At 44.0% G+C, this 26,510-nt stretch overlaps 1 long non-coding RNA gene across 1 annotated transcript in view; it reads right to left on the bottom strand.

Annotated features, from left to right (window-relative positions):
* LOC120405539 overlaps positions 1–26,510 on the bottom strand; it is a 95,374-nt gene that overhangs the window by 5,466 nt on the left and 63,398 nt on the right. The window contains exon 2 of the long non-coding RNA XR_005598651.1: positions 17,895–18,016. This is a non-coding gene — a long non-coding RNA (uncharacterized LOC120405539). The remainder of the gene's footprint in view (positions 1–17,894; positions 18,017–26,510) is intronic.

The following is a 26,510-nucleotide window of genomic DNA, read 5'->3' as shown; positions in this document are numbered from 1 at the left end:
GTGAGCTAGAGTTTGTTTTCCTGCTTGCAAAAACTTTATGAATTGTTTGACAACAAAAGCACTGTTAGTATCTGAGTTTGCAAAACAGTCCTTCCCTAGCATCGATTAGGGTGTGGAGTGCTATTTAAATCAATGGTGCGTTTCGCAGTAGGAATCTATAAAAGGCCCGACTCTGATCCCATTGAAGTTTATTGGGTTTTGCCATTGACTCCAATGGGAACAGGAACTGGCTTTATACCTGCCAGCAAGTGTTTGCCAGATCAGGCTCCAAGTTATCACAAAGAACCACGCAACACCAATGGGTGGGATGAGGAGGACCCGCTCCAAACTAAAATGTATGGCATTTTGCCCCTCGACCCTGCTGCTTATAGGGTTTTTGTTTTTTTGTTTTTTTGAAATCTTTTTCCCACCTAAAGGATGAACTGAGTCTTACTCCCGAGGGGATAAATTACGGCTGTCTCACCCAGGCCTGTGGCCAATGCGGTGGTACTGTCACGGGTCTGGAGCTCTGTGTGGCCTTAGCAATGGTCAAAATGCACAAAGGCCCCAACCGTCCGACCCTCGGGCATGCAGACGAGTCGTTCCTCATGCTGGCGGTAGCGAAAGGGATTAGGCAGGTGACATGAATGGGGGTGGGGCATCGCCAGGCCCCTGGGGAACACATCTCAGCCCCTCCTTGGTTTCCTTCCTTTTCTCTTTGGAGCCTAGGTGTGTCTGTCTTCCCCCTCCCCGCAAAAGTGTTAATTCAACCCTTATCCAGTGAGGTCAATTCCTCTGTCTCCAGCCAGGGCTTCACCTCCCTGAGGAAGAAGTGAGCACCCCCGGGAGTTCTGAGGCCCCGGAGGAATTTGTTGTCTGTACGCCTAAAGTCAACAACCCCCCGGGTTATGGCTGGGTCAGGGCAGGGGGACTGGGCCTCGGAAGTTTCTTTCCTTTTGTCATTTTTGATTCCACATTGTGTGAGCTATATTTGGGCAGCGCCCTGACATGTCCAATGGGCTGTTCCGCCAGCCTAGTATCATGTACTAAAACATAAGCCCAGCGACTGCAAACTGCTCCCAGGCACTGGTGTTGTTCTGTTAAGGGTCAAAATAGAATTTCAGGCACTTCTTTTTCCCCAAACCTATTTTGGATGCATCAATGTCAGTGGAACATGGGCACATTGATTCTATTTATTTTTTTTTTTAAAGATCTCAGAAATGGAGGCGATTTGTGTAATTAAACATCTGTCTGCTTGAAAATGGTGTTGTATCAATTTTAGCAGCATTCATAGCAGACAAGATGGATGATTTAAATTACACACCATATGGAGCAACGCTAAGGACATTTGCTACTGTGTTAATTGCTTAAAGCTACATTCTTTCACCCTTTCAAGAAAGTCCTGTGTTGTGCTGCATGGCTTTTTAAAGCACGGTGTGTGCAAATCTCACCACTTGCAGCTAGGCAGGGAAGCTCTTGGGATGCACACCTGCTATGTGACAATGACGCCCACTGTCTAGCTGACGTATAGCTTAAGGGTCAGCTTTTCAAAAGCGCTCAGCATCCAGTAGCATGGGAAAATGTGCTTTGTGTGTCAAAATAAGTGCTGCATGCTACTGAGCAGGTGCAAACTCCTGTGAACATACCTGGTGAGTGTGTGTATGCACATGAGCGCTGTGGCAGTCAAGTCTCAGGCAGGTCTTTGTCCTTAGCCCCTAAAACCGAGGGTGAAAAGCAGGGTGTTTGGTTTCACATGCCCAAGGACACCGAAGCAGGTTCCGAAGAGGGCACGTCTGCACTGCAGTCAGGAGGTGTGCTTGCAACACGTGTTGGCATACCCCAGATCAAAGTTAGCTCGGGTAACAGCAACATTGGCTAGTGTCTGGGGCACAGCCTTCCCAGGACCGGGGGCACATTCTGGAGCGGCTAGCCAATGCCACTATGCATGCTGCTGCAGCTACACCACTATTGTTACTGGAGCTGGATGAAAGCTAGCGCGGGCGTGCCTGCCCCGCCAAGCCATGTGTTACGTTGCCTCAAATTAATCTGGTGAATAGGCACGTTTTGGTGGAGGGCCCAATCTTAAACGATACCACAGCTGGGGGCAGCTTTTCCAGCCATGGGGCCCCAGCAGCGTCCATTGTCATCATAGTTGTGTCGTGCATTTGTCCAGGGCCTAGCACAATGCGGACTTGATCCCTGTTGGGTCCCCTAGCTGTTGCCACAATACAAAATAACAACAGGAGCTGGGGACGTTGGAAAATCCAGGAGAGAGGGGACTAGAGTAGAGACAGTCTAAGACTTCCCACCAAATCCAGTGCCCTCAGCTGTGACCTGGAGGGGCTGCCTTCTCTAGTGCTAGAAGATGGGTCAGCATTCGTGCAAGTTCCGCCCTGCTCCTTTCTACAGCAGAAAGGGTAAGCTGTGCTGAACGCTACGTAGGCTGTGCTAAATGTGTTATTACGAGAACTGAGCTGCAACTAGCAAACTTTTACCACTGAGTTTGGGCACGAAGAAGGGAGGCAGAGGGCAGAGGGCTGAGCTGCACGCGGTCGCTGCTAGGTTGAGTCATCCAGAAAACACAATGCCGCAGTGTCTACTGGAGGGGAAGGAAAATAGGGTCAGCATTTTAAAACACCCGCAGGCAAGATTTTCAAAAGGACAAGTGAGGCTGAGTGCCTCAGGTTGTGGGATGGCCAATTGGAGATGCCATAAAGGGGGAGGGAGTGTTGTCTAATGGGTAGTGCACCAGAGTGGGATACAGGAGACCTGTATTCTTTTCCCTGGCCTGCTGGGTGACCTTGGTCAAGTCACTTTACTACTTTGTGCCTCAGTTGCCTCATATGTAAAGGAAAGATCATCAGCCTGACTTCCTTTGTAAACACTTTAAGCTCTCCTGATGCTAACAGCTGGGTATTAGTATAAAGGGGGCTGACTTTCAGAGAGTGGGTGCTCAGTAGTCTCTGAACATCAGGCCTCAAAAGTGAGCAGCCACACTGATATCTCGGCCACTTATCTTGGATCTCCACCTGACACCGATGAGATTTACCATTTCCAACAAACAGTGTCAGTACAATTCTGTTTCCTGTGCAGGGTGGGAAAGCACTTGCAGGTTTCTCTGCAACAGGAGTCAGCGAAGGGATAAAATAAAAGCAGAAAAAAAATATATTCTGGGAGGTGTTACACTGAATGCTGTCTGCTGGGCTGCAGTCCATGTCTGTGTATGGCAGTATTGTAATAGGATTCTCCCATATTAATATTTTAAATGAATAAATAAATATCTGATGAGAGAGACGGTGCATCTTGACAACCTTTTCATAAAATCTGGGGAGGAAAAAAAGTGGGAAAATTAAAGAAAAGATTGAAACTGTCCAGATGATTTATTTTTGTGTGTGTTTTCATACTGTGCCTATCGATGTTGTAGCATACATCTATTTTAAAAAGCAAATATATTCCATCAGACCATTCATTTCATAAAGACCCTACACTCTGGCCCTCACATGGGGTCCTGATCTCAGCTGGGGGCCGTTAGCTGCTACTGTAATATCAATAATAATTGCATACCCCAGTATGTTGTTATTATAAGGATGTCTGTATTTAATAAGGGCTCCAGCCATATGTGCTCATTTTATTTGGCCCTAAATCTTTTTCAGGAAACACACCAGCTGTTTTCTGAGGGTTTTCACTTTCTTTTTTCCCAAGCTGTGTGTTACAAAGCAAAGAGCTGACAGCCAGGAGCCGAGAAGATGATGTACCCTTATCATCAGTGAGAAAGTCGTGCTGAAATCACAAGGTTCTGGAAAGAAAAGTATTGCCCCATGTCGATCAATATAAATGGTAGCCATAAGACATTGAAAAGGCACGAGAAAGGTGCGGCACTCAAAGATGAGCCATAATATTATTCACATCATTACAGCGATGAAATTCTGTTACTAAAGGATTATTACTCTAATGCTGACCAATTTGTGCTATAAGGATGGGCTAATGTGTAGGACCTGTGCGTAGGCCTTGAGACCTGAGTTGAATTCCCCATTCTACCACTGACCTTCTGTGACCTTGGCAAGCCATTCAGCCTCTGTGCCTCAGTTTCCCACTTCCTATTTCACGGGATTGCTGAGAGACTAAATACATTAGCGACTGTGAAGTGTTTTGAGAGCTACTGATGCAAAGTGCTAGATAAGAGCTAGATGTAATTATAAATTGATCGGCATATAGAACGAGATTTTCGAAAGCACTCAATGTTGACCTGAGTCTGTTCCCCACTGAGTCAATGATTAAAACTCCCACCGGTTTCATAGTGGAGCCAGAGTTGGCCAAATGCCGAGTGCTTTTCGTAATCCCACCCAGGCTGCCTGCGTACATTGCAGTTTGTGAACTGTGGGTTTCCTTCTGCTCTCACAACATCAGTGAGTTATTCCCAGTTTACACTAGCATAAGCAAGAGGCGAATTAAGACCAGTCCTTAAAGAAGTGCAGTTCATTTACAAAACAATATGTTTAATTAAATTTAGCTTTAGGCTGGGATTTCAGTGAGGCCTAAGGGAATACGGGAGCCCAATGTCCATTGACCTTTCCTGGGCATTGGGTAGCGAGGGTCACAAAATGGGAACATTTTTGATGACAAAGTTTATCCTTTTTTTTCCATCAAAAAATGTCCAGGTCTGAAATAGCTTTACTAGCTCTAGAGCTGGGCAGAGGCTTTTGCTACTCATTCGCTTTAAGGCACCATTTTAAAGCATGTATTTTTCTCTCTCTTTTTTTGGTGTGCTTGTCAGGTGTTATGAAAGCAAACAGATCAGGTTTTAGCACTCGGGTGCTTGAATGCCTGAAAGAAGAATGCTGTTTAATTCTCTCTCGTTCTCTCTGTATTGCCCTGTCTGCCCCCCACTCCTTTTCCCACCCAGTACATAACATTTTATGCCCCTCTAGAAAAGTTTTCGCCTTTATAGTTCACCACAAATTGAAACGTGTAAAAACTAAAGAGGGCAGTTTATTTGAGAAGTTAAGGTTGTCTGTTTTTCACAATCAAATACTGCAGGAGCAGTTATATCAGCCTTCTTATGTTCAGTCTTTGTAGCTTACAATCAGGGTAGCGAGTTCTATTTGTGGAAAAAGATGGCCCACTTTAACTGCCTCCTGTAAGTGTAGCATTCCAAAGATTGTGTACTCAGGGCTGCGTCTGTTATAATAATTGTACATATTACACTATTTCCATTCGCCTGTTAGCTGTTCTACAGACATGCTTGGGTTTGCGCTTCTTTTCTAGAATTAATTTTCCCAAATATTTATAGATTGCAAACATTGTTATCCACCCAGCTAATTTTGAGATTGACAGACAAGCTGCTGTTTGGCAGATCTGAATTATTTTCATTGGCAACAGCGTGTATGTGTGTGTGTGTATGTGTGTGTGTAAATTGTGACATTTCCTAACTCTTCTGTGTGCTTGTCTTCACAACCATAATAATTTCCTTGAACATATTGTCTGTATGTAATTTGTAGGTATGTTTAATGAGAAAAAATGCAGTTCGCTCATGCTGAAATGGAGAGTTACTTATGGAGGATTAGCACCATTGAAGAGGCAGGTGAGGAGGAATCCAGCCACATTTTGGTAAAATGCACCAGTTTACATACAATTTTGGCAGCATTCTGCCTTAAATTGTCATGTTCTTAGGAGGCAAAAACTCAAAACAAACTCGTGAGTTCTGAAACTATGTTCCCTTGTAACCAGCAAGTTTCCCACAGAGGCCATGTGGAGAGATAATTGCCTTGCATTTTCCGAGGTGCTGTGCTATCTACCTTCATAGTTGTGGCCTAAGTTGTCAAGCTACCTTTTATTCATCAACTTGTCTTTTACTGTTCTTTTTCTATTTAATATAAACGTGCATGTCTCAGTTTGTGCATTCACTGTGTTTTTAGCCTACAGAACTACACTATTATCATTAATGACAGCACCAGCCCTCTGTTCTAGTCTTCCAATAACCAGCAATTTCAGTAAATTCCCAGTTTTTTCCCCTTTGCGCTTTGCCAATGAATACTGTTATGTTTTCGGTTTCAGGTTTTGATATTTTTTGTTAACTTCGCCCATGTGCTTTACAGACACTGACATTTTTGGTATTGACTCAGGCCTCTAGTTCTCTCCATCAAACAGGCTTGTAAATCAGAGGAAAGTACAGAGTTTATAGTAGCGGGTGGACTGTTCAAAAGGGCCCAGGTGAGTTAGCATACGCATCATGTAAGTGGAATTAGTGGGGGAGCACATGCCCTGTTGGGAGGTCAGTGGGACTTTACCTCAGGACTGGGCAAAACTAGGAAATTAGGGCAGAATAACTATGTCCCTATGGGGTGTGAGAAATCCACCCCTCTGGGAAATGCAGTTAAACTCACCTAACCCCCAGTGTAGACCATGTTAGATCAATGGGAGAATTTTCCTGCCACCTGAGCTGCAACCTCTCGCAGAGCTGGATCACCTATGCTGAAAGGAGAACCTCTGGTGGGGCGGTGGTGGTGTCTATGCTGAAGTGACTGAGAGCTTGTCTACACTTATGTGCTTCTGAAAATCCCACCCCGTATCTAGCTCTCAGATGAACTGCAGTGTGGATGCTTTCAAGCTACATCTTTCCAAGTCTAGGAAATAAACTGGGCCTGAATTAAAATCCTTAGACTCAGCATGGAGGCTTCTTAAGCACACAGTGCCAGTCACAGCAGGCCAGCATAGACATTAATTTGACAGAATTCAGGACGGCAAGAGAGAAAAAAGCTGGTCAAGGTTTTCATAATTAGGAGCCTAAAGCTAGGCTCCTCAATCCTTGTTTAGGCTCCAGAGGCTGGATTTCAAAGGAGCCTAAGCAAGTCCATCACTGAAATTCAATGGGATTGGTGCACCTATCTCCCATAGGCAGTTTTGAAAATCCAGCCTAGGTAAAGATGTTGATTTGTAGAAGTTCTGAGCACCTCACAGCTCCCACTATGCAGCAGCACCTTTGAAAATCAGGCCACTTAAGGTGGTAGTGTAGACCATGCCTATGTCGGTATAACTAAGTTGCTAAGGCATGTGGAAAATCTACACGCCTGCCCGGTGCCATTGTGCTGACCTAAGCCCCGCTCTAGACAGCACTGTGTTGATGGGAGGGCTTCTCTCATTGCCATAGCAACTGCCTCTTGGGGACATGGAGATGGGAGAAGCTCTCCTGTCGGCATAGGTAGTATGTTCATTAAGCGCTACAGTGATGCAGCTGCACAGGGGCCTTAGGAGCCTAAACTTGTGGCACCAATTTTTGCATTGCCTGGCCAGGTGGGATGACATGGGGAAGGTACCAGATGATGATTGAGGCAGAGAGCAAGTATATTTTAGAAGACAGAAATCCATCCAACGTGAATAAACAGAAAGGAACACAAGCGATGGGAGGTAAAATGAGAGAAGACTAATCCAAAGCCCATGGGACTCAGGCTCAGAGAGAGGGGAATGACATTGATCATTCCCAGGAGACAGGGCTTGTAGAACTCAAGGAAGTTTCGGGGGGTTGAACGGGGAACCTTTTGTGAATTCATAGAATCATAGAATCATAGAATTCAAGATCAGAAGGGACCATTATGATCATCTAGTCTGACCTCCTGCAAGATGCAGGCCACATAAGCCGCTCCACCCACTCCTTTAGCAAGCGACCCCTGCCCCATGCTTCGGAGGAAGGCGAAAAACCTCCAGGGCCACTGCCAATCTTCCCTGGAGGAAAATTCCTTCCCGACCCCAAATATGGCGGTCAGCTGAACCCCGAGCATGCGGGCAAGACTCTCCAGCCATACCCTCTTGAAAAAGGTTATATCATATCATTGACCCATTGTACTATTTACTTCAGTGTGGCACTTAATTGACCTATTGACTAAGCCCGTTATCCTATCATACCATCTCCTCCATAAACTTATCTAGCTTAATCTTAAAGTCATGGAGGTCCTTCGCCCCCACTGTTTCCCTCGGTAGGCTGTTCCAGTATTGCACTCCCCTGATGGTTAGAAACCTTCGTCTAATTTGAAGCCTGAATTTCCTGACTGACAATTTATATCCATTTGTCCTCGTGTCCACATTAGCACTGAGCTGAAATAATTCCTCTCCTTCCCTGGTATTTATCCCTCTGATATATTTAAAGAGTGCAATCATATCTCCTCTTATCCTTCTTTTGGTTAAGGAAAACAAACCGAGCTCCTCAAGTCTCCTTTCATACGTCAGTCCTTCCATTCCTCGGATCATTCTAGTGGCCCTTCTTTGTACCTGTTCCAGTTTGAATTCATCCTTCTTAAACATGGGAGACCAAAACTGCACACAATACTCCAAATGAGGTCTCACCAACGCCTTATATAACGGGACTAGCACCTCCTTATCCTTACTAGAAATACCTCGCCTAATGCATCCCAAGACCGCATTAGCTTTTTTAACGGCCACATCACATTGCCTACTCATAGTCATCCTACGATCAACCAGGACTCCTAGGTCCTTCTCCTCCTCCGTTACTTCCAATCTAAATGTGTGAAATGTTCTGACAGTCATTCTGTTCCACACGGTTGAGAAGCTGGATGACAGCCCTTTGCCGCACTTGCTAAGAAATAACACGATTTGTACAAAACGTACCTTGGACTCCCAGTGCCTGGAGTTAAACAGCTCCCCAGCTAGTAGAACACGTCATCCTATGATGATGCCTCATCCCTCCCTTGTGGGAGGGACAGCTCAGTGGTTTGGCCTGCTAAATCCAGGGTTGTGAGTTCAATCCTTAAGGGGGCCATTTAGGGATCTGGGGCAAAAGTTTGTCTGGGGATTGGTCCTGCTTTGAGCAGGAGGTTGGACTAGATGACCTCCTGAGGTCCCTTCCAACCCTGAGATTCTATTCCTCAGGCAATAGCTGGGGAGCTAGTTACCACAAATTGGGCAGTTATTTACATCTCCATTTTCCATTCTGACTCCAGCCTTTCTGCCTCCCTCTCTCAAGGCCCAGATCCTCTCAGCTCTCATGCCTTCTTTCTGCTAACAGGATTCCTCCATTCCCAGGTCATCCTCTTCACTAGGGGCCCAGAGCTCAGTACGCTTCTTACATCAAACCTCTTTCCCCCCCACACCCCGTAGCATGCAGATTCCCTCTTTCTGGCTTCACCAAGCTGCCTTCACACTAAGTTAGATCCTACAGACTCCATCTTTGTCTGTGTTCATCTTCTTGACATGATTGCTGGTGACAGCGATATGCCTGCCCTATTTCCTGCAGTGCTAGCTTTCAAGACATTATGAATCCTGAATTTGCTGTGGGTCAGGACCCCATGTTCCCCCATGAATTATGAAATAATCGGGATACATTACACAGCTGCGTAATGACAGCATGATGCAATGTTTAGCCCGGACACTGTTGGTCTCTCACAAACCAACTCCCAAAGCCAGTCACTTTTAGGCCATATCAGCACTCCATCTAATTGCCCATGATGCCCTTTGATGGAATTTACCTTGCAAAAGGCAGGTGAGAAACTGTCCACAGTAAGTACCTCCATGCCTAATATAAGACGCAATAACTGGAGCCCGCAGTTTAACATCACTGAAAGCATTCTTTCTCCAGATTTTTCCACTTATTATTGCCCTGTGTTAAATGGAAACATTTAATAATCAAAGCATGTAGCTCTCAACTTCCACACGGCTGCATTGGCACTACCTTGTAAAAGAGGGCCAGACGCCATCACGTACATCTTTGTCTTTTATGGTCAGACTGCTGAGTTAATACTCGCATTTGTCTACACTGACGCACTTTGGAACCATGCAATAAATAACAAAATACAATTGCGATACATTAACTAAGAAAAAACAGCAACAAGAGCAATCTACAAAAAGGTCTATTTATAGATAACTTGTAGAACAACCTGAGCAGATTTTTGGTTGAAACATGGAACTGTGCACACCCATAATGAGACTCTTGCAGTGTTGCTGAAAACACGAGCTGCTTAGCTTGATTTTTCAGCCACCCGACTACTTGTTTAGTTCCAGATCTCTCAAGTGTTTTATTTTAAAGCAGATGCGCCTCTGGACTGTGTTTGTGCCAAGTTTTGCATAATGTCTTATGTTCTTTATCAGTACAACAATATGAAATATTTAATAGGAAGTTAGCACTGTGGCCAATATAAAAGATTAAACAGGCCTGTCAGTCTGTGTTCCCAAGAAGGAAACATGGTATACAGATGGAATCAGAAGAACCAGCATCAAATATACAGCTATGGAATCTGATCAAAACATTAGCGTCTCTGCTTTCTTGGTCAGCGGCTTCATCACACTAAGCTGTGGGGAACAAGGCTAGGTAAGCGATTGTGCTTCTTTTAAAAAAACATAACCAACGTGACATTACAAAGCTTATCTAAGGTGTACCCCCTTTCCTGTAGTAGATGAGCACCCCACATTTATTAGCATAGTTATCTTCACAACACTCTGGGGTGGGCGAGCAGGCAGGTCTATCAACCCTATTGGACAACTGGAGGACCTGAGACACTTGCCCAACGTCACACAGGAAGCCTGCGACAGAACACTGAATTGAACTCATTTATCCAACTTTCAGGATAGCAACCTAACCCCTGGACCATCTACCCTCTCCGATACAAGCATGTTCTGAGGAAAAAGGCTTAGAATAAGAAGGCAGACTGGTTTTGTGGCTTAATCCTTAGCCTGGGACCTGGGACAGCTGGGTTCCATTCTTGGGTCTGCCACAGATTTCCTGTGGGACTTTGGACCACTAATTTAATAGCCTTGGTGCCTCAGTTGTCCCATCTGTGAAACAGGATTAATCATAGAATCATAGAATCTCAGGGTTGGAAGGGACCTCAGGTGGTCAACTAGTCCAACCCCCTGCTCAAAGCAGGACCAAACCCAACTAAATCATCCCAGCCAGGGCTTTGTCAAACCTGACCTTAAAAACTTCTAAGGAAGGAGATTCCACCACCTCCCTAGGTAATGCATTCTGGTGCTTCACCACCCTCCCAGTGAAAAAGTTTTTCCTAATATCCAACCTAAACCTCCCTCACAGCAACTTGAGACCTTTACTCCTTGTTCTGTCAACCCTTCCTGATCCCCACCCATGTCTATTTAGAATCTATGCTGTGACAGATTGACAATTCCATAAAGTTTGTTCAGGATATTAAGATAACTGTTATTGACTTAAGGTCAACCCTATTGACTTAGAGATTAACACCTTTGAAGTTCATTGTATTACACGTGTAAATGTTTATGCATTAATATCTTTCTGCTAAAGCAGATCACAAGCTTAAGACCATCTCTGGAAGGGGATGAGGATGTTCAAAGGTCTTTAGAACACGGTGTGCAAAGTGAATTTCCTTAGGAAATACCTTGTGGTGAGGGGAATGCTATTTTTCACATGCCCAGCCATCGCTGTTCAATGACTAATCTGGTAGATTTGCCTCTCTGGAAGTTCAGTGTATCATATCTTCTTCGCAAACGGCAGGGGTTTATTAAAGAAAAAGAGCTACAACTGAAAACACAAATAAATAAGCTTCCTCATAGCTCATGTTCTAGCTTTGTCTCTCTTGCTTACCAGATACCCCACACTGTCTGGACTGCTATACAGCAGACAGATACATTTAGTGCAGGGGTTCTCAAACCGGGGGTTGGGACCCCTCAGGGGGTCACGAGGTTATTACGCGGGGGGGGGGGGGGGGTTGCGAGCTGTCAGCCTTCACCCAAAACTCCGCTTTGCCTCCAGCACTTATAATGGTGTTAAATATACAAAATTGTGTTTTTAATTTATAAGGGGAGTCACACACGGAGGCTTGCTATGTGAAAGGGGTCACCAGTATAAAAGTTTGAGAACCACTGATCTAGTGGCTGAATAAACATGTATGGCAAACTTTAAAAGAACAATAATTCTTAATCTGCTATCATCAAAACGCTGTGGAAGGACCACAAATTAGTTAAACTCACCTTGACATCAAGTGAATTGGTATTTAATTGGCACTGGAATAATCAAACTTTTTTTCATACAGTTTGGTGGCTATTACATTTTTTTTTCTAATTTTGGATTAATTTAAAAATGCATAAGGGTGAATGATTAGCTATAGGGTCTTCACAACAGATACGAATGCCATATACTCAGTGATAGGGAATACAAACATTCCGGTTCATGTTGTCAGTCATGGAATATTAAAGAAATAGCCCACATTATGGCTGGCTTATAATAAACATACAGGTAAGAAGAGATATTCAGAATTGCTCAGTACCAACCAGCTTACACTGAGGTGATGCTGAGCACTATCCCAGTTCAGTACAGCACGTAAGACATTCTTAACTTGATCTTGTAACATGGGTGTTGAAGTGCTTTCCTGACTAAGGATGCTTTTCTTAATTGGCATCTAGATACTGTCCTGAAGTGTCTGGCAAATGTGGCAACTGATGGCCCACCTATTTTAGAGCCCATCCTCTTCAGCAACATGAATACAAGGCTCTTGTATGCTACTTTTGACTCCTCCTCCACAGAAGTGCACTGGGTGTGCACGCCTTGTAAGCCACACTTGGCTCCCAAGAACAACCCAATAGAAATGGAGCAAAAACATCCCAATCCAAACCAGACCACTCCAGTATTGAAGGGCTGCAGCACTTAGGCCAGATCCCAATGGCCAGGGCCAGCTCCAGGCACCAGCAAAGGAAGCAGGTGCCTGGGGTGGCCAATAGAAAGGGGCGGCACTCCGTCCGCGATTGGGGTAGCATGTCCGGGTCTTTGGCGGCGGGTCCTTCACTCCCCTTCTTCTTCAGTGGCACTTCAGTGGCAGCTCAATTGTTTTTTGTTTTTTTTTCTTCGCTGCTTTGGGCGGCAAAAAAGCTGGAGCCATCCCTGCCAAGGGCCGCTGACTCCATCATGATGAAAAGAAAGGAACCTGCAAATAGACTCTAAGGGCCTGGGCATTGGTACCAAAAGGCACCAAGTCCATGTACCCTGGTGAATCCTCACAGCTTGCCTACCACAAAGTGCCCTTGAAAAGGCTGCCTGGCTTAACAACAAATGCCACACACAGGTGCTTCTCTTTTCCCCCCATGTACTAATTAAAATCTATTCTTTATACTCTGGCAACAACCCCCACTCCTGGATATTGCAGTAGCCCTGGGGAGAGGAGTATCACTGATAAGAAACCAGCACGCTATCAATACTATGTGGCTGCAAGACCGTGTGTTAATTCTCGTAATAAAATGAGCATACTTGACTGGCAAAAGGGATTGACAGAGGGATTCACTAATCCCTGCAAGGTGATAAAATGCATGCGTCCTTCTCCTTCTGCTATGCAGATCAGTAGTCGAGAAAAAATACAAAGAAAGGGTGTGTGTGTGTGTGTGTGTGTGTGTGTTTCCACCCAAATAGACAATTCATGGCATGAGGACACATTGATCATCAAACTAACTCTGTTTAATTAGCATCTGTCAGCTTTACTGTTTCTCCCTGTGTATTCAGAAGTTACTGAACAGTTGCCTATGTTAGAAAGCTTGCAAATTAAATTTGATTTAAAATGGGTGCACTGCAAACCCCTAATTTCAATGCACGGGAAGTGTCTCAGGGCCAGATTGCGAAAGATATCTCCCATTTCCCACTGAAGAGTGAGGTGCCTAACCTGCTTAGGCACATATGGAAATCCTGCTAGGTGCCCATGTGTACCTTTAAGCCCCTAAATACCATTGAAAAACTGGCCCATAGATATTTTTGAAAATCAGATTTAGGGTCTTCCATGATAGAATCTCATGGTTGGAAGGGACCTCAGGAGGTCATCTAGTCCAACCCCCTGCTCAAAGCAGGACCATTCCCCAACTAAATCATCCCAGCCAGGGCTTTGCCAAGCCTGACCTTAAAAACCTCTAAGAAAGGAGATCCCACCACCTCCCTCGGTAACCCATTCCAGTGCTTCACCACCCTCCTAGTGAAAAAGTTTATCCAACCTAAACATCCCCCACTGCAACTTGAGACCATTACTCCTTGTTCTATCATCTGGTACCACTGAGAACAATCTAGATCCATCCTCTTTGGAGCCCCCTTTCAGGTAGTTGAAAGCAGCTATCAAATCTCCCCTCATTCTTCTCTTCTGCAGACTAAACAATCCCAGTTCCCTCAGCCTCTCCTCATAAATCATGTGCTCCAGCCCCCTAATCATTCTTGTTGCCTTCCGCTGGACTCTCTCCAATTTATCCACATCCTTCTTGTAGTGTGGGGCCCAAAACTGGACACAGTACTGCAGATGAGGCCTCACCAATGCTGACTACAGGGGAATGATCATGTTCCTCGATCTGCTAGCAATGCTCCTACCTGTACAGTCCAAAATGCTATTAGCCTACTTGGCAACAAGGGCCACACTGTTGACTCATATCCAGCTTCTAGTCCACTGTAACCCCGAGGTCCTTTTCTGCAGAACTGCTGTCTAGCCACTCGGTCCCTAGTCCGTAACAGTGAATGCGATTCTTCCATCCTAAGTGCAGGACTCTGCACTTGTCCTTGTTGAACATCATCTTTTGGCCCAATCCTCCAATTTGTCTAGGTCCCTCTGTATCCTATCCCTACCCTCCAGCGTATTTACCACTCCTCCCAGTTTAGTGTCATCTGCAAATTTGCTGAGGGTGCAATCCATGCTGTCCTCCAGATCATTAATGAAGATATTGAACAAAACCGGCCCCAGGACTGACCCTTCGGGCACTCTGCTTGATACTGGCTGCCAACTAGACATGGAGCCATTGATCACCACCCATTGAGCTCGACGATCTAGCCAGCTTTCTATCCACCTTATAGTCCAATCATCCAGCCCATACTTTTTTAACTTGCTGGCAGGAATACCGTGGGAGACCATATCAAAAGCTTTGCTAAAGTCAAGGAATAACACATCCACTGCTTTCCCCTCATCCACAGACCCAGTTATCTCATCATAGAAGGCAATTAGGTTAGTCAGACATGACTTGCCCTTGGTGAATCTATGCTGCCTGTTCCTGATCAATTCCCTCTCCTCTAAGTGCTTCAGAATTGATTCCTTGAGGACCTGCTCCATGATTTTTCCAGGGACTGAGGTGAGACTGACTGGCCTGTAGTTCCCCGGATCCTCCTTCTTCCCTTTTTAAAAGATGGGCACTACATTTGCCTTTTTCCAGTCATCTGGGACCTCCTCCGATTGCCATGAATTTTCAATGATAATGGCCAATGTCTCTGCAATCACATCTGCCAACTCCTTTAGCACCCTTGTATGCAGTGCATCTGGCCCCATGGACTGGTGTTCGGCCAGCTTTTCTAAATAGTCCTGTGTGACGGGTTGGATCACAGAAACACCCTTGGGAGCTGCCAACCGATGTGCCAAGACTACTTCTGCCCCTGCTTTCCCCTGCCAGCTCGGGACCCCAGCACCCTGTCTTGCCGAGCCAGACACTCTTGTCTACTTCAACAAAGACCCAGAGTCTGAATTACCTGCCCCAAAGCTGCAGGTTTACCTGAAAACAGCTCACAGAAGTGTGCTTGTCTTTAGCACCCAGATGCCCAACTCCCAATGGGGTCTAAACCCAAATAAATCCGTTTTACCCTGTATAAAGCTTATGCAGGGTAAACTCATAAATTGTTCGCCCTCTATAACACTGATAGTTGTTTTCTCCCCCAGGTATTAATACACACTCTAAGTTAACTAATAAGTAAAAAGTGATTTTATTAAATAAAGTAGGATCTAAGTGGTCCAAGTAGTAACAGGCAGAACAAAGTAAGTTACCAAGCAAAATAAAATAAAATGCGCAAATCTATGTCTAATCAAACTGAATACAGATAAGATCCTCACCAGTTCCAGAATGTTCCCTTTTACAGGCTTATCTCCTTTTAGCCTGGGTCCAGCAATCACTCACACCCCCTGTAGTTACTGTTCTTTGTTTCAGTTTCCTTTAAGTATCCTAGGGTGGTGGAGAGGCTCCTTCTTTAGCCAGCTGAAGACCAAATGGAGGGGTCTCCCGGGGGTTTAAATAGACTCTCTCTTGTGGGTGGAGACCCCCTCCTCACCCTGTGTAGAATCCAGTCACAAAATGGAGATTTGGAATCACATGAGCAAGTCATATGCTCATGCATGATTCAGGACCTGCAGGCAGCAGTCATTACCCACATGCTACCTTGAATGTCCTCAGGTAGACTTTTTATGTGGATTGGAGTCTTCCAAGCTCTTTTGTCTGTTAAATGCTTCTTGATTGAGTACATTCCTTTCCCAAGAAGTGACCAAATGTTCTAACTAAGGCTACTTAAATCAACCAATTATATAGCCAATGTTCATAACTCTGAACACACAAATGGTGCCTGCATACAACTAGTAGATAATAACCTTTACATAGATATGTTACATGGCATATGTAGCAAAACTCTATTCCAGTTATATCATATGTAAATTTATAAGCACCCCCCATAAAGCCTTATGGGATACATTGTCACATCCTGAACCACTTCTTTCTCCACAGAGGGCTGGTCACCTCCTCCCCATGCTGTGCTGCCCAGTGCAATAGTCTGGGAGCTGACCTTGCATCATATAGATGCTTTTGGAAATGGTAGACTAATTCTATTAATTACTGTATTAAACAGGAGCATTAAGCACTAGTGAAATTAAATCAGTACAGTTACACTGGTACAAAAAACCAGCAACAACCTACGTGTAGCCTAGCTGTGGATTGAATATTAATGTCGCAGAGAGAGCTCGTGCTATCTTTTCCTAGAGTTACAACTCCTCTTTTCCAAAGGCTGGAGAGGAAGGAGGACCTCACCGATTCTACAGAGCTAGTTTTGGCGGGGATGGCTGTGGATTCTCGACCACTTGTAACACACATTGAACATGTACAGAGAGGTATTTGAATTATAATTATCATCATGGACTTGGCTGTTAATAATAATACAAACAATGTGGTGGGAAAGGTCTCATTTTTGTATTGGGTTTTTAAAAATAAAAGTCACAAGCCCGTCTGTAGGCTCCCACTCAACAAAGCACTCTTATGCCCATGCTTAAACTTATGCATGTGAATATAGTCCCACCGATGTCAGTGGAAGCCAGTTCCAGCCTAACCAGTAAGGAGCGGCACATGAGTTCTCAGGTGCTACAGACTTTTCCTACAGAGTTCATTTCTTTCTCCTTTGTATTAAATTGGGAGTGAATAGTCGTTCAGGTACGAATGTCATATTTTTGCTATGGAAAGTCCATTGCTCGTCAGCAGTCCCAGTTCTGCATGTTCTATAACGATGGCCCATTAGTAGAAAGCGTGTGGCTCTGAGGAACTACAGAGAACTGCGAGAAGAAGCTTTATTCCAATTAATGATGGTAAATCCACAGCGATGAAAATAACAGACAATCTGCAAATGGAGGGGCTAATGGGCTCTGTGTTTGTATGACAAAATAGGTAGAGCACTTGCAAACAGAATCATCTCATTCTCTGGTCTCACCTACTCAAAGGGGCTAGACAGGACAGAATGAAACTGTGTTAGTAGGTTAAACTGATTTAATAACTTTTACCTATATGCCGATAAACAGAAGCAGGCAACAAATTCCCACAAGAAGTCAGGTGAATTTAAAAAATGAATTTGCTTGAGCTGTGTTACAAATTACTATATAATAAATAATATTACCATAGTTCCTAGAAGCCCCGACTAAAATCAGGGCCAAGTTGTCTGGGAATTATACATGCATATATAGAAAGCAAGGTCCCTTCCCTACAACGCTTTCAACCTCAGGCCTTGATCCTGCAGAAATTAACACAAGTACTTACCTTTACCCATTGTCCTTGTGCAATCTCTCCGTGTCAGACTGAAGCTTAAATAGAAATGGGAGTAAAAAAGTGTTGTTATTCCTGCTTTACAGATGGAGAAACGGGGGCACAGAGCAGTTGCAAGTCATGTCCAAGGTCATACAGGAAATCCATACCTGAGCTAGGAATTGAATTAGCTGCTCCAAAATCCAGCTCCTCTGAGACACTCAGGTACAGCTCCTCAAGGCTATGGGCGTTAGCTTTAGGGTCTGGGCCTCAGTGGCTTCATTCCTGCCTCCTGGGAATAGAAATTACAGTCATCCGATCAGGGGACAAAGCCCATACCACGTGGCTAATCAGGACTAACTGACGCATCTTGAGACACTGCCTAAAATTCATCCAGTAATTACTAGTGCAGTGAAGCCCATGAGCAGATATGATGTTAAATCTGTTGAGTAAATTCTCAGTAAATTATTAGGACTGGTCAGAACCTGGAATTCCCATTCCGGGGGAGATTCAGAAACCTAATGTGGTCTGCATTGGAATGAAAGCTCAAGACTCTGCAGACTAGGAATTCTGAAATTGTATTTAAAAAACAATGAAGCAGACATTTAATTTGGGCTTTTGAAAACAGAATTGACGAGGTTCCCCTGAGCTCCCCAGAGACCTGCTGTCTAGCTGGAGAATGACTGACCAGAGAGTCCTGGCTTCCGTTGGGACTCCTAGGGCTGCCTGGTTCCCCACCTCTGTTGCAGCCTGCTATGGTGGCCTGCTGGGGAAGTGGATCAGCTGACAGGGAACCAGACAGGAACAGGCGGGAACATTCCCATGGAATACGTTGATTTAGTCAAATCATCGTTTTTCCAGCAGAAAAAAAAAATGTTCCATCAGAAAATTTCCAACCAGCTCTATAAATGATTTACTCAGCTGTACTGATTAGTTCTTACCTGAGTGCCTACTTCCTTCCTTCATGCTTGAGGGAAAGATAAGATATTGAATTATACAGTTCACTTCCCAGGGCTATGAATTCTTAATCTTCTACTGTTATTGGGCCAGATCCTCAACTGGTGAAAATCAGCATAGATCGATTGATCTTTGTCTGTGTCCTGTCCAGAGCTTCAGTTTCATTAGCCATTATTTTCAACAGTGGGGAATCTAGCCCATTATTCTGATCACTGAGATTTGATTTGTTTTAGTTCTTATAATTAATTTGCTCTTGATTCCACTGGTATAAAAGTCCTACCCTAGACTTTATTTCTGTAGAGAACTTAGAAAGAGTGTCTTTTCTTTTATTTAAAAAAAAATCATGTAAAGCTGAACTGTCTTTTTGCAAAGTTTTGTATGGCTCAGGGAAAATAAGATTATGCTAGGAGAGATATTCTTTTCTTTTCTGATCTGATTTAATAATGCAAATTTCAAATGACAACAACAAATTTTATTAGATCTAAGCTCTTGCTATCTTGCCGTCAAAATGTTATGAAGTCCTTTAATGATTAATAATGGTGGTGTAATATCCATGAAGAGATGACAGTAAATAACTGATTTTTGTGTATAGTTATTTGACTCTCCAGCACCCACATGACTGCCTTCTACCTGCCCATCTTCTGACCAATTCTAGTCATGTAATCATAGAAAAATACATAATAATAGTCCACCAAGAGTAATAAATCCCAAACATAGCACATGGGGAAATTAATGCCTTTGTTTCATGACCTCATCCTCTCCTTAGTACGCCCTGCCCTCCTCGGTACGTTGAGATTAGCATTATGCACTTACCTTTAGAATGAGGACAGGCAAACCCAAATGACAGTTCTTCCCCATATAGGGGGTAAAGACTTTCATGTTGCCATTGGTGAATAAGTGATTGATCGTTTTGAAAGCAGTTGCAATGAGGAACTGGAAGTTTGGGTGATTTGTAATAGGATACAGAGTCTTTCCACTCTAGGTCTTTGGGTCAAATCCCTCTCAGATCAATGAAGACTAAACTTATTACCATCTGAAGGTTTATTGGGAACGTCTGGTGATATCAGTCCTGTTCTTTGTAGACCAGTATCTCAATCACAAATACCACCCCCACCAACAGGTAGAAAAGCCAAGGAGTAAATGGGCATAGAGAGTTAAATGCTCTCACACCGTATACTGTGCGCAACTCTGGTCTCCCATGTTTAAGAAAATGAATTCAAACTGGAACCGGTGCAGAGAAGGGCACCTAGGATGAGCTGAGGAATGGAAAACCTGTCTTATGAAAGGAGACTCACAGAGCTGGGCTTGCTTAGCCTAACCAAAGGAAGGCTGAGGGGAGATATGGTTACTGTCTATAAATACATCAGAGGGCTAAGTACCAGGCAGGGAGAGGAGTAATTTAAGTTATGTGCCAATGTGGACACAGGAACAAATGAGTATAAACCGGCCATCAACAAGTTTAGGCTTGAAATTAGACAAATGTTTCCAACCATCAGAGGAGGGAAGTTCTGGAAACACCCTCCAATGGGAGCAGTGGGAGCAAAAAACCTAAGTGGCTTCAAGACTGAGCTTGATAACTTTATGGAGGAGATGGCATGATGAGACTTCCTACAATGGCATGTGGATGATCTGTGGTATGTTCAGAGTCTAACTGATGCCATACTTGGGGTCAGAAAGCTATTTCTCCCCGGGATCAGATTCACAGAGACCCTGGGGTTTTTCACCTTCTGCAGCATGAGGCATGGATCACTTGCAGATTTAAACTAGTGTAAATGGTGAATTGTCTATAACTTGAAGACTATCAATCATGATTTGAGGACCTCAGTCACTCAGCCAGAGGTTAGGGGTCTATTACAGGAGTGGGTGGGTGAGGTACTGTGGCCTGCAATGTGCAGGAGATCAGAGTAGATGATCACGATGGTCTCTTCTGGCCTGAAAGTCTACGAGTCCATGGCCCCCCATGATCAGCATAGAGGGATACTTCCAAGGCAGCATGAGGAAGCTTACACTCCCTCCGTTCTGTGGCTAAGGAGAGGACTTCATACTCTACAAAGACCACATCCTGCAAGTTGCTCACTAAGGATTGCTGTCCTGTTTGGAAGTTCAGGGCTGTGTGGCATGCAGCAGCAAAACACCAAGGTTATTTTGTTGCATCATAAATTAATGTCTTCTGATGAGAGCCATTCCCAGTACATGTATGAATCAGTCTGTAATGCAGAACCCATTACAAAGCTGCACTTATAGGATCCAATTTTCTTCATGAGTATTAATTATTAGTAGTATTATAGTAGGGTGGTGGGGGGGTCACATTGTGCTAGGCACTGATTCTAGAAGCAGCTGGCAAGTCATGAAGCTCTGAGCTGGGGCAATTCATGGCTCTCAGATGTAGTTCTTTCAGATTTTTCCTGCTTTCTGACTAGTTTCTGCTGTACAGAGGGGTTTCAATTTTCAGTGTTTATATTATGTAAATTATTATTCATTTTTAGAAGGTAAATAAATTCATTTACATTTTTCCTCCCTTAAATAAACCAAAAATCGTTTTTGATTTGTAGTAAGTTTTGTATCACAAATTGATAACAAGGGGAACATGACACGGCAGCAGGATTTCAAATTAACTTCAAATGATGAGAGCCGATGGAAAAAAGAGCAGCTTTCCTTACCGGATTGAAAAAAGCGCACACACCACAATACTGTGAGCTAAGTACACTGTTTTAAAAAAACTCAACAACACATGTCGTTACTGACAGTCAAGCCAAGACCTCAGAACTGTTCACCAGTTGCAAATTTTGGCATGCTTAAATGTCTTCTCTGGGGTGATCATTTATCCCAGTTGATCAGTTTAACTTGAAAAGGGGAAACTCTCCTTATGTTTTCCAGTTACAGAGAGTTTGGAGAGTTCATAGATTCAGGCCAAAGGCAGATCAGGGGACATTCAATTACCTAACCTGACCTCCTGTACAGGCCACAAAATTTCACCCATTTATCCCTACATTGAGCCCAATAACTTGTGTGTGACTAAAGCATCTTTTCGAGACAGACATCCAGTCCTGATAAAAAAACATCAAGAGATGGACAATCTACCACTTCCCTTGGTAGCTTGTTCTAACGGTTAATCACCCTTAGTGATAAACGTTTCAGCATATTTGGCTTTAACTTCCAGTGACTGGTTCGTGTTATGCCTTTGTCAGCTAAACTAAAGAGCCCTTTAGTACCCACTATTTTCTCCCCCTGAAGGTACTTTTAAAATATGAATATGAAACATTTTGTATTCTTTCTTCAGTGTCAGAGCAGCTAGGGGGTGTACAGTCACCATCACTTTGACCTGAAAGAGGTTCTTGAGCATTTTTGATGTGATTAACCATCATGGGGCTTGACTTCCCAAGCAAATCAGAGCACAACTTTGAAAAGTCATATTAAGACCAAGTTGTGTTTGACATGACAGCAAACCTCACTGGAGCCAAGGTTTAACCACCACTCCTCAAGGTCATGTTCTAACACAGCCTAATGTTGTTAGTTATAAGAAGCCCATTGACAGAAGTCTTTTGAGTGAGGATGTGTGATGTGCAGGGTCCAGGGGGGCACAATGCAGGCAAGGAGGGTGGGGGCATTGAGGGAGCTGCTGAGGTGCTTTTGGGAGGAGACAAGGCAGAAGATAAAGGAATCGGAAGTGGCTGAGCACAACACCTGAGCGGGAGATGGAAGGAGATGGGGGCAGGGATAGAGCAGTGAAGTCCCTTGAAGGCACAGATGAGAATTTTGAATTTGGTGCAGGCGATGTGGCGCCTATGAAAGAACTCTGAGCAGGGGTAGTATGATTCTTAGGCCTCTTGTTTTCTTATTCAGAACGATGTTCTCACCACCCCAAGCAAAAGGAGGGAACCAGGTGACAGTAGGCCATCTTTACAGGCCGTGTCCACGGCTCTATCCTCTGCAGTCATAGTACAAAAAAAGGGAGTTGGTGAGTTACAGATTGTCATAATAAGCCATAAATCCAGTGTCTCTGTTTAGTTCATGACCGTTCCAGAACAACAGATGCAAAACCTATAGACATGCCACAATGATCAACACCCTGTCACAACACAGCTTTTAAGATCCAGGGATCATACTCACGCCTAATACAACACATGGTGTACCCCATCTAGCACACTAAATACCTCAATTGCAACTATGTGGATGAAACCAGACAACAAAATGCTCATCAGGAAAACAATAAAAGACAAAAACTTCATATCATTGTGGGTGAATACTTTTCACACAGTGATTACTCCATATCTGACCTCTCAGTCCTCATGCTCAAAGGAAACCTGCACAACACTTTCAAAAGACTAGCCTGAGAGCTTAAATTCATAACTTTGCTACAAATCATGGACTGAACAGAGAGACTGGATTTATGGCTTATTACAAGAATCTGTAACCCACTAACTCTCTCTTTTCATCAGATGACTGCACTGGTGTTAACAGGCCAACTCTACCTTGAATGGTTCATTACAATATGTGCTAACTACTTATGCTAAACAATCTGTTCCACCTTGCATTTTGCTGTGACGCAGGGAGTACCTTTCCCAGACCTGAAGAAGAGCTCGTTGTAAGCTTGTCTTATTGGATCAACTTCTGTTGGAGAGAGAAAGATATTACCTCACCCACCTTTTCTCTCTGAAATCTATGGAAATTAAGAGCCTAAATATCTTTGAGGATCTGAGCCAGAGCTGCTAGATTAATATGCATCCCCCTGATGCACCAGTCTCCCATCTGTTTGAACTAGGACTGTGACTCCTGAGAGTCACTTGATCACAGTGCATCATGGGAGATGTAGTCTAGTCAGAGAGCCCATCCCATAAAGGAGAAGGGGAGCACGAGGTGCCTGAACTACATCTCCCACTGAGCACCACAGCAGCTCAGGAGATATCAGACCTAGCAAGTAAACATGAAACAATTCAACATTTCCAAAGCAAAATTCTTTTGGACATTCTATTCCATGAGAAATTGATATTTTGACTTTTCATCCTGATCTGGGACAAAAACAAATTCATAAATATCAGAATTTCCTAGGGATCAAAAATTGCATTTTCCAAACAGCGCTTTCCACAGGCAAGCTTCTTGTGCCGGTGGTTCAGTTGGATCTGTTTTGTGCTGCAGGCAGTGTTTTTGGGGTGATTTGCACTAGATCAGTCTGGATTGATTAGTTTGTGTTTTTGTAGTTCATGTGGGTAGCCACACTTTGGAAATAATAAATTATCTGCAAAAGCTATTGATGTGTTTTGACTGCTGGCTCCATTGTTTTTCAGTGCAGGTATTACATTTAAGTAATACTTGGTGCGCAGCTGCATTTTTCCAGTGCTCTATATGGTTCACACAGTGCTTGCCTTGGACAGACTGTGTCAAATGTAGCATAAGGCACAAAGATATTGAGGCCAAATACTGCAGCTTTCTTCAGCCAGGTCCATAGGTGAAACAGGCCTGTATCCAGAAATGTTGGTCTAGATCATGACTCAGAGTGCACCCATGCAGGAGAGTTAGGAGAGTAAAAACACTCCTTATATTAGTTACGGTAACTGGCTATCAAACCGTGTCAGGTTTACCTGGCACATGTGGGCAGGGAATGGACACAGCCTTGTCTCCACTCCCATTGCATTGGTTCTGGGCAGCTGAGTCTTCTCAGGTGTCAGAATTTGCTGCTGGTGTAGGCCCTCGACAATTTACTACACTCCCCACAAGATCGGAGGCAAGCAGGGAAGGAATTGTGCCTTATGGGGGGGTGGGGTGTCATAGCGCCTCCTAGAGCTTCATCTGGGGCACGGCCATTAATGCATCAGTCCTTACTCAGGGCTGTGCCTGAAGGCACTAACCCTTAGATCGGCAAGAACTAATGAGTGTTTCTGAAACATGCACAGCACCAAAATAATGTATCCATATGGTGCTGACCTGGAGTGAGGTGTTAGTCTTCGGAGGATTAGATTTTTATTGTTAAGTGGCAGTAAATGTTGATTTCACAGAACACCCTCAAATCAACAGAAAAATATTTCCATTGATAACTGAAATGCACAGCTAGGCAAAGTAAGAAAAATGCTGCTTGAGAACATTATTAGAGTTTGATGGAAGGATATTTACCGTGTATATTTTGACATGCAATGTTGACAATTGGCTTTTTAACAGTTATAAAGCTTCAACTTCTTGAATCGCCATTTTTTTGAATCTCAGTAAATAATTATCCTCACTCCAACAGTCTGACCTGCTCAGAATTTCCCCACAACTGCGAACATTTAAATTGAGAACAAAGAAAAGAAATGCTTAAAAATAAACATCATCTGTTGAAATTATAAATAAAATAATTGAATTCTGCCAAGCCTACATATGCAGTATAGGAAGATCAAAATCCAAATACTTCTCAAAGACAAGCTTTGGTCAGATGTATCCAGGGCTACATTTCCAAAAGAGCTGAGCACCAACAATTGGGACCAGATTTTCAGAGGAACTCAGCTCCCATTTATGCACTTGAGGCTGGGAGTCTAAGGGAGTTAGACACCCAACTCTTACTGAATTCCGGTGAGATTTGGACACCTAATTCTCAAACTTTTTTGAAACCCCCAGCCTTAGGGGCCTAAATAGGAGCAGAGGTTTTTTTTTTTTGAAAATCTGACCACATCTTTAGGTGCCTCAGTAGGAGCTGTTGTGTGCTGGGTTCTTTTGAAAATCTAATGATATGTCCACACAACAGTTAAACACCTGTGGCTGGCCCATGTCAGCTGACTTGGGCTTGTGGGCTCTGGGGCTGTTAAATTCTGGTGTAGACATCTGGGCTTGAGCCGGAGCCCGAGCTCTGGGCCCCAGCGTCAGTCCCAGTTAAACGTTGTGTAGATGTACCTTAAAAGTCTGCTGCTGCATCCCTCCTATGACCCACGTTCTCTGTGGTCTACTTGGGGTCCAGTCCTGCATGCCCATACCCCCACTAGCAATCCTTTACTCTCATGAGTAAAGCTTTGTGGGCGTGGTCCTCTGCACCACTATTTGCAGTGGGTTCGCTATCCGATCTCTGAAATGACGGGCTCATGGAGTCAGCAGTATGGATGAAGCGAATGCATATTCTCTGCGCCAAAATGTGACACGATTTTAAATCAAAGCTGATATTTTGGAAGGGCCCTTTGCTCTGCTAACACTTCACTAGGCTGCAAAGCACTAGGATTTTCACCTTTGTCAGACTAGATTTAGTGTAGCTGGAAAATGAGACAATCTGATAAAATGATATTGTTGCTATGACTTCATGGAAAGAACCATAGGCCCTGGTCCCTCTGTTGACCTCTCAGGAGTTCAGGATCTGAATACAAAGGCAGGAAGGAGCAACCTTACAAGGGCATACTTCATTTTTAAAGTGATGCAGATTTTTAGCCATGCATTCCAGATGGATTTTAATGAGCTGCATATGGGCATAGGGCCCTTTGCTCCACTCTGCCATGTGAGCTTATATAGTCTGTCTGTATAAGCAGGTTTCAGTGAAATAGTTAATAGCTTTACTGTATTTAGAGCACCGATAAGGTGCCAGGTTTGGCATGTGATCAGTCCAGAAATCACAGGGATATCCATGGCAACAGAGAGATCGGGAAGCATACTGACCATCTCAGTCAATCCCAGTCTGTAATGCTGCTGATTACTCACCATTTAATTTACTGGGCAAGAGTACAGAAAGGCTGAGCAGTCCATAGCATGCATCATAAGCGGATATCTTTGGGGAGTGGATGGCTCTGAATATTGGGAACGGGATATACTTCACATCTAAGTCACTGGTCGGTAGCCGCCCCAGGTCGGTGATGGGTGAGAGTCAATACTATCCGACA

Source organism: Mauremys reevesii, linkage group 5, assembly GCF_016161935.1.
Source record: "Mauremys reevesii isolate NIE-2019 linkage group 5, ASM1616193v1, whole genome shotgun sequence".
Classification (NCBI taxonomy): Eukaryota; Metazoa; Chordata; order Testudines; family Geoemydidae; genus Mauremys; species Mauremys reevesii.
The sequence above is the reverse complement of the archived record's forward strand: the minus strand, read 5'-3'. Positions and strand labels throughout refer to the sequence as shown.